Genomic DNA, 8,732 nt, shown 5'->3' on the forward strand with positions numbered 1-8,732 from the left:
ACATATATATACATATATACATACACATATACACACACATACACATATACATATACATATATATACATATACACACACACACATACACACATATATACATACACATATACACATATATACACATACATACATACATACATACATACACACACACTATGTTTCAAGCTTATTGCAATACAAATACTTAAGTATTTTGAGAGCGTAGGGAGACCGACTTGATTCAGTGTTTCATTAGAGTAGGCGGAGCTTTTTGATTGTGACGACTCTCTGATTGGTGGAATTTTCTGTACAGCATCATGGGTAATGCAGTGTTCCACCATGAATTCCACTGTTAAACACGATTATTTTAAGAATTAGTTGAAATAATGCAGGCTGACAGTTTCAACAGAAGCAAATTCCATCGATTAACAACCCCGTAGCTCACAGTCTGTCTTTAAAGGTTTAAAAGTTATTGTTAAAAATCAATTTCCCCATGGAGAGAACGAATGGAGTTTTTACTCCGGTTGTAATGAAATTAATTCATGAAACTTTAACCATTTAATCAATATTTCAAAAAGACTGATTTTTTTATTTTTTATTTATTCCTTTAAAAGAAAACTTTAGAATTTACATCAAAATTCTGATTACTTTGAGAAGTATATTTTACTATACAATTTATTTTGGTCATTTGTAGTAAAGACCTATCTGTGTTTGAAGATTTAAATTACATAAAATGACTAGTCGCTAATCAAAGATACCAGTCACATAACGTGATTTGAATTACTTTAGCCCTTCTTTTGATTTATGAATCCAAAATGTTACCTTCAGTGACATTCCACATTATATAGTAAATTCCATTTTTAGATTGTGCAATTCTGTGTTTTCCACATTGTGGAAGTCCTAGGTCCCTATGTTTTTTTCACAATTCAGGGATTTTCCATGGACCTACTGACTATTTTCTGACAGACCTCATTCTGAGAAATGCTGTCCTAAATAATATACAAAACTCACAGACATTGGAAAATGGTTAATGTGATCACGTAGAGCTCTGAGAAGAACATGAGAAAATTCCCTCATAATGGAAAGAATGTCATTATATTTTATATTTGATGAATGGCTTAAATTGAATGGCCATGCATATCATGTTTTAAACACATTCTGACTATCTACAGTTCATCCAAAGGCTGAAATCAGTGGCATAAAAAGCTGACACAATGAATGCTGGGTGTTTATCTGAACGGCTCTGCATCACTTGCACTAGTGCTGAGGTTTCAGTTCCCTATAAAGACTTTACGGATTCCTCAATTAGGCTTCATGGGCAACAAAGTTTACCAGTAACACACCATACAGCACCAATTAAAATGTTTATTGCCATCTGCTTGATCTAGTCCGTCTCTCGGAGAGGGAACAGCACTCTCTGGCACACGAGAGACTCGAGCAGATGCAGCAGGCCTCCTGTTGGAGATGAAAGGGCAGCAGTGTCTGCAGTGCAGAAACACAGAGGATCCCATTCATTTCTCAAAGGAGTCAGAGCAGCTCCAGCTCCTATTCAACATCAGGAAGAAGGAGTCTTGTGCATTGCAGCCCTTAAAAACCTCTGAGGTTTAAATTCATCCGCTTATTACTTAGTCATCTCAAAAGACACTAGTGTAATACAAGAGCTCTTGATTTACACACACAACTGTGGAAGTCCAAAAAAAAATCACTTTAAACTAAATTACCCAGTTAACGATATGAATATGTTAGAACTGCCTTAATTCTTCATGGCGTAGATTCAACAATGTGTTGGAAACATTCCTCAGATATTTTGGTCCATATTGGCGACAGCATCATGCAGTTGCTGCAGATTTGTCGGCTGAACATCCATGATCCATGATCTCGCATTCGACCAAGAGCATCCCAAAGCTGCTCTATTGGATTGAGATCTGGTGACAGTGGAGGCCATTTTAGATTAGATTTCTTTATTTGTCATTGTACAATTCACATACAACAAAATGTTTTAGATTTTTTAGCGTATACAGGTAAGAGTAGTTAAATACATATTGCAATCAAGGCCGTATTGCTCATAAATAAATAAAGTGCTCGTAGGGCTTCACATAAGTTATCTTGTGTGTCAAGAATGTGTTGTTGTGATGATGATGGTTTGGGGATGTATTTTCAGTTCATGGTTCATTATCGTGATAGCTTTGGGATAGAAGCTGTTCTTGAGTCTCGTTGTGCGTGATTTGATAGACCTGTAGCGTTTTCCGGATGGCAGTAGTTCAAATAAGTGATGGGCTGGGTGATACGGATCCTTCAGAATGTTGTGTGTTTTCTGCAGACAACGAGAGGTAAAAATGTCATCCAGGGCAGGTAGCGGTCTTTAGTACTCTCTGCAAGGCCTTTTTATCAGCTGCCGAGCTTCCTCCATACCACACCAGCATTCCATGTGTGAGGACACTCTCAACGGAACAGCGGTAGAATGACACCAATAGCTGTTGTGATAGCCGTTGTTTATTCTCCTAAGCATTCTTAAAGGTCCCATGACATGAAATTTCCACTTTCTGAGGTTTTTTAACATTAATATGAGTTCCCCTAGCCTGTATATGGTCCCCAAGTTTCTAAAAATGTTTGTGTAAATCGAGCTTTTGCTATTTTTCTCTGCCTTTGAGAAAATGGAAGCTCAACCGGGCTGATCTTGAATCTCCTCCTTATGACGTCATAAGGAGAAATGTTACCTCCCCTTTCTTTGCTTTGCCCGCCCAGAGAATATTTCTCGCCCCTGAGAAAATGAGCTAGGAAGTAGAACGCACGCGCGCGCGATTTTAGTCGAATGGTCAATACAGAGCTGGGCTTGCTGAACGTCGGACAAGTAAGTCAACAAATTATATATAAGTGTGTTGCTTTACTGTTTATGGTAACCTAGCTTCTTACACGTAGAATGTGGCTGTCACATTAGCTATGCAGTTACTTGCGCTAATGTAAAGGTAGACAGCATCAAGTATGTGTGTGAATACACATACTGTAACGCGAGTGTTGTACACTTCTTTGTTATTTGGATAACCGTTTTCCTGTTGGTTATATGGCACGCGCGATATCCGCATTTCAAGATCGCAGAGCTTGATGTAATTGTAATAAGATAAATTACAGACGTTACAGATCTCTCATGAAAAGGCAACAGTAGGTTAGCGTTAGCTACATGATGATAACTGTAAACCATCCGAATAAAGTACCGTATCCAGACATAATATTTTAAACTAACCATTCGGAAACGTCCTGCTGGAGCCGCTGAGTTGCAACTTCTTCATCCGTTGCTTCTCCATCTGGATCAGATTCTGGATCAAACTGAAATGCTTGAACGACTGCGTGTCTTCGTGCCATTGCAATATATCCAACGTAAACATGCATGGTACCGTTGCTGCAAGATGGTCAAGGCCACACTCACCCTCCACCTTGCGCCGCCTTTCTCCTCCTCATCAGCATTTAAAGCTACAGACACCGAAACTGCCCGTCTGAAGGAAGCTCATTCTGGGACTGGCTTGTAGTGGCTATAATTCTGCACCGAGGCTGAATTTTTGGAAAGAGATTTCAGATACAGTACTAAGGACCACTAAGGACTATATTAAAGCCTACAAAAAGTAGCATGTCATGGGACCTTTAAGAAATACAGCCACTTTTGTGCCTTCTTGACTAATGCTGTGGTGTTTGTAGTCCATGAAAGGTCCTCAGAGATGTGTGCCCAAACATTTTAAGCTAGACACTCTCTCCACCATCTCCCCGTTGATATACAGTGGCGTGTGAACGATCTGTTTCTTCCTGAAATCAATAATGAGTTCTTTTGTTTTATTAATGTTTAGAGTAAGGTTATTATCTGTGCACATTTGATTATAGTGAACACATTGTCATGTTCAAGAAACCAGTTAGAGATGATTTGAGCTTTGTGACATGGCGCGTTATCCTGCTGGAAATAGCCATCAGAAGATGTGTACACTGTGGTCATAAAGGGATGGACATGGTTTGCAACAATACTCAGATAGGCTGTGGTATTAAGGAGTCCAAAGTGTACTGGGAAAATATCCTCCACACCATTACACCACCATTGAACCGTTGATACAAGGCAGGATGGATCCATGTATTCATGTTCAATTCTGATCCTACCATCTGAATGTGACAGCAGAAAAAGAGACTCATCAGACCAGGCAAAGCTTCTCCAATCTTCTATTGTCCGGTTTTGGTGAGACCATTAGTACTGTGGCCTTAGTTTCCTGTTCTTGTCTGACAGGAGTGGCACTGGTGTGTGTTCTGCTGCTGTAGCCCGTCTGCTTCAAGGTTAGACGTGATGAGTGCTCAGAGATGCTCTTCTGAAGACCTTGGTTGTATGAGTTGTTATTTAATTTACTGTTATCATTCTATCAGCTTGAACCAGTCTGGCCATTATCCTCTGACCTCTGGCACTAACAAGGCATTTTCACCCACAAAACTGCCACTCACTGAATATTTTCTGTTTTTCGGCCCATTCTCTGTAAACCCTAGAGAGGGTTGAGTGCAAAAATCCCAGTAGATCAGCAGTTTCTGAAATACTCAGACCAGCCCGTCTGGCACCAACAACCATGCCACATTCAAAGTCACTTAAATCACAGCTCTTCCTCATTCTGATGCTCAGTTTAAACTTCAGCAGATCGTATTAACCATGTCTACATGCCTAAAACAACAACTAAAAAAATGTAATGACAATGTTTCAAGAATTGTGTTGAAACATTGAATATCGGAAGAAAAATATACATACTGAATTGAGGGAAGTGGTTTATTTGAATGTATCTTTGAAGAGAACTGACTGTCTTCAGTAAAGTTTCAATGGCACTGAACTGGCTTTGTGTACAGCGGCACCCAAAGAAACACTATATCGCTGTTGTCCCATAAGCACCACCTACTGTCAAAGAGCATTTTCATTCAGTCTGTCTGCTGTTTTTGTTTTGTGTAGATATGTTTAATCTAGCATAATTTCACAAAGCTAAAGTCAGTTTTGCTTTAAATCTTCAAATTAATACAATCCAATTTAAAATAAAAACAACTGCTCAAGCAACATGTAACATCTTTGTTAGGGTCGTGATTAAAATGCAGTGGTTGCCTGTAATTTCAAATGTCTACAGATATTTATGTTTAAGGCCAGTTAGGCCTGTAACGGAGCAAATAAACAACAAATAAATCAGATTTTACCGCATTTTGACAATCTCTAAATATGTAATGCACTAATGGCGAACCCTAGGCTAAGACTAAATCAGTGTTAGCTTGCAGGACTTTCTTTCTGCAGCACTAGAATCCATTGCAACAAAAAGACAGAAGGTTTTTTTCAGATGTAAATGTGGATGGATAAAAAATAGATGTAGACTTTACAGAACTGTTGTTAGTGAAATCAGCAGCTCTTCTTTGGAGTAAACTGAGCTCCACATTCAGCTGTGCAGCTGGAGTTGGGGGAAGTGGGAAGGGAGCACAATCTGACTTCATCTCCTTCCTGAAAGCTGAAAAATAGATGTGCTGAAATGTGCGCTGCATATTGCACAATGTGTGTGGGTCCAACTTTATCAAAGGTCCTCAAAAAACCCAATGACGTGTTCCATTGTTTTGGAATCAAGTATTGAGAGCGTTCTCCTGATTGACAAGAGTTAGGGTTCATCGAAATGCCCGCTTGCTTTCAAACTGGGAGTATTTCAACATCCTATGATGAAGGCCAACCCTGCTGCCAAAACAGTTCAAATGCACACTCCATCACTTTCACATTCATCCCTTGAGCCCTGAATGGCTTTCACACATTGCTAATCAGCATGTGGATCTAACTAATTACAAATCACAGTAGGTCATCTGAGTTTGGCAAGACTGTATCTGCTCTACAGTCTTGTGAAGCCAGACTTATGACAATTGGCATGAAATCTGGTCCACACTGCAGCTTATTCTCGCCAATAACTACTGACTAATATGTAAAAAAAAAAAAAAAATTAGTTTATTTTTTTACTTAGGTTAAGAAAACCACACAGACATTGGCAAATCCAACCGTTCTCCATAGATGCATTCATTGGCCCTCAAACTCAAGCAAAAAATTTGTTGTTTATGCAAACAATATCAATGTAAATTTTATGTTCAATTCAGTGCAACCTGACTCCCGCACACTGCATATAACCAGTTAATCAGAATGGAGCATTCTGAGAAAGTGCTTTATATTTTCTGTGCAATAAGAATCAGACGGTATATGTCTGCTCTGTAGGTGCGATGTCTGAAGCTGAGCTTATTTTTGCACACACCAGAACAGCAATAGTTTGCTCTAAAAATCTCATTCTGAAGAAATTATTCACCTTTTTCATTAACAGAATATTTCAGAAATTATATATGTCAAGGTTTAAATACAAGTGGCAAGAATCTCTTTAAACTGTAATGGGCTGCACAATAAAATAAATAAAATAAAAAATAAAAAACAACGAATTGCAATTTTTCGGATAAAATTATAATTGCAATTAAAAAAAACTATTCCAGCTTTGTTATTATTATTATTTTCTAAATAAGTATATTAAAAAAAAGCATGTTCCTGCCCTGCTTTATGACCATTCCCTACCCTTTATTAATAATAATAATAATAATAATAATAATAATAATAATTACATGTCAGTGTGAACGTACTTACCGAGATGTTTGCAACAATCACATTATTATCAATCATGCTAACATTTACAAACCTTTCACAACTCTGAACAGGTTGGGATGACCAAAATCTTATTTCATGAAACGAGTCATTTAATATTTTTTAAATGTAATTTTATAATTATAATATAGATATTTAATTTAATTGTATCTTTGTTATTAAAAATAAGCAAAAAAGCAAATTACAAACAATATGACAAATACCATAAGACACAAATAAAATAAACGGTCCTTATTTTCTTTTTTGAAAGCTAGACCTTCTGTAGCTGAAGAAATAAGGTCTTCACTCTATAAATTAACTATAGACTGATTCTTAATAAATAGATTAAATGTATTCAGTCAAGCATTGGGTGACTGTCTATTTTCTTTTGTTGTTGGATTAACATTAATCAGACAGAATATTACGCTGCCGGTCCGGCCCTTTAAGACCTGCACGTATCCAATACATTGGAACATATACAATTTATTTTTACAAATGGTTTACGTTCACTAAAGACATACCCGACTGTGTTTACGTGAATACTCGACAGGACGTGCATTTTTACATATCATTTTGACTATTCAAACCTAATAATCCGCGAAAGAGAACTGAAGTCGCGATCGTATGCTGTCAGGTCTGAGCCCGGCAGCAGCGCGAGCACGTCCCGCGCTTTATTTTCTCATGCATGCAAGTTTCTTTGTCAAGTGCTGCGCGTATATATTTTACTGTTCTGCTTCCGTTGTTTAATGAATGTACACTTCCTGACTCCTGCTGTCACACAGCTACGCAAATTAAGAAATACTGCTCTTATTATTTCACTGTCACTGTTAAAGTACCGGTACTAATAAAAGTTAATATCGTATCGTTTTTAATAGCAGGGTATCGCGATACCTTTCTAGTACCGGTATATCGTGCAACATTACTGCCTCATGTCTCAAAGCACATAACATTACAATAATAATGAACACAAACAACTTAAAGAGCTCTGACCTGTACCAACTGACTGCTGCAGATTCATTTCGCCGGTGATAGTGTTGCCATTGAAACGCATAAATTTGAGTCACAATCCTCTCCGAGTATAACGTAACGGGCTTCCATCTCTTCCAAATTACAGGAGTTGTGAACGCAGCATAAGCTGGTTGTTTTGGTTCAAGAGGAACTGTAAAGGCGGCTGCTGTTTCGGTTGTGGCGCTCGCTGACTGACGCCTGTCTAACTCTGCGTAGCATGAAACGTGCTTATGACGTGTGATGTTGGTAAGAGCAGGGTGCGCAGACGTATGAAAATACATGTTGACAGGCAGGTAGGACATCGCACCACTGCATCCGGACTGAATGCAATGTTTGGATGAACATTTTACAGAATGTGAAGAGACTTTCAACCGGCATAACAAAACAATTTTAATCTGGAACAAATCACCTACCCTGCCTTTAATATAGTCATGTATATTGTATTTCATTTATTAGGGGAGGGTATAAAATAATTTTGTTTAAACTATTACAGTTTCTTTGAGTGTGTGTATAGTGGTTACCAACTCATATATATTTATTCAACCCAATAAAAATGAGATGTTTACTTTAAAGATGTTATTGTTGTTAATATCAGTACATTTACCCGCTAAATACGCATTCCAGTTTAATTTCCCATTTTATAGGCCTATTTTATAATCTACCTCAAATTTTTAATTTGATAATGTGGCTGTGAAATGAAGTGAATTGAATAGCAAACTATATTGCACCAAACGGTACCAAACTATATTGCAATTTTGTTTTATACCAATTAATTGTAAAGCCTTATAATTTTTAATTCAAACTCTGAATATCTAATGTAATGGTATGCCTCGGATCTTGTGTCTTACAACAGGATGTATCAAGATGCATCACAACTCAACATGAAGTGACTTCACACCGAGTTCACAGGAGAATCATGTGAAAGAGCCTTTACTGTGTTATTAGTCATTTAGTAGATCATTTCCCATTTTAAGAAACTCAATGTACAATTTCTACAGGGGCGGTCCTGGAGCAGTGTCTTGCTCAAGGGTCTTTCACCACCCTCAGAAGACGACAAGAGGGTGCTTACTTTGGTCACATTCAAAAACTGCTCGAC

The 8,732-nt window shown here is 37.8% G+C and overlaps 1 protein-coding gene across 5 annotated transcripts in view; it reads right to left on the reverse strand.

The window, feature by feature from the left end:
* Positions 1 to 8,732, reverse strand: part of abi1a (abl-interactor 1a) — a 58,428-nt gene that overhangs the window by 25,242 nt on the left and 24,454 nt on the right. The gene's annotated exons all lie outside the window — the stretch shown is intronic.

This window comes from Leuciscus leuciscus (assembly GCF_965113295.1).
Source record: "Leuciscus leuciscus genome assembly, chromosome: 11".
NCBI classification, from domain to species: domain Eukaryota; kingdom Metazoa; phylum Chordata; class Actinopteri; order Cypriniformes; family Leuciscidae; genus Leuciscus; species Leuciscus leuciscus.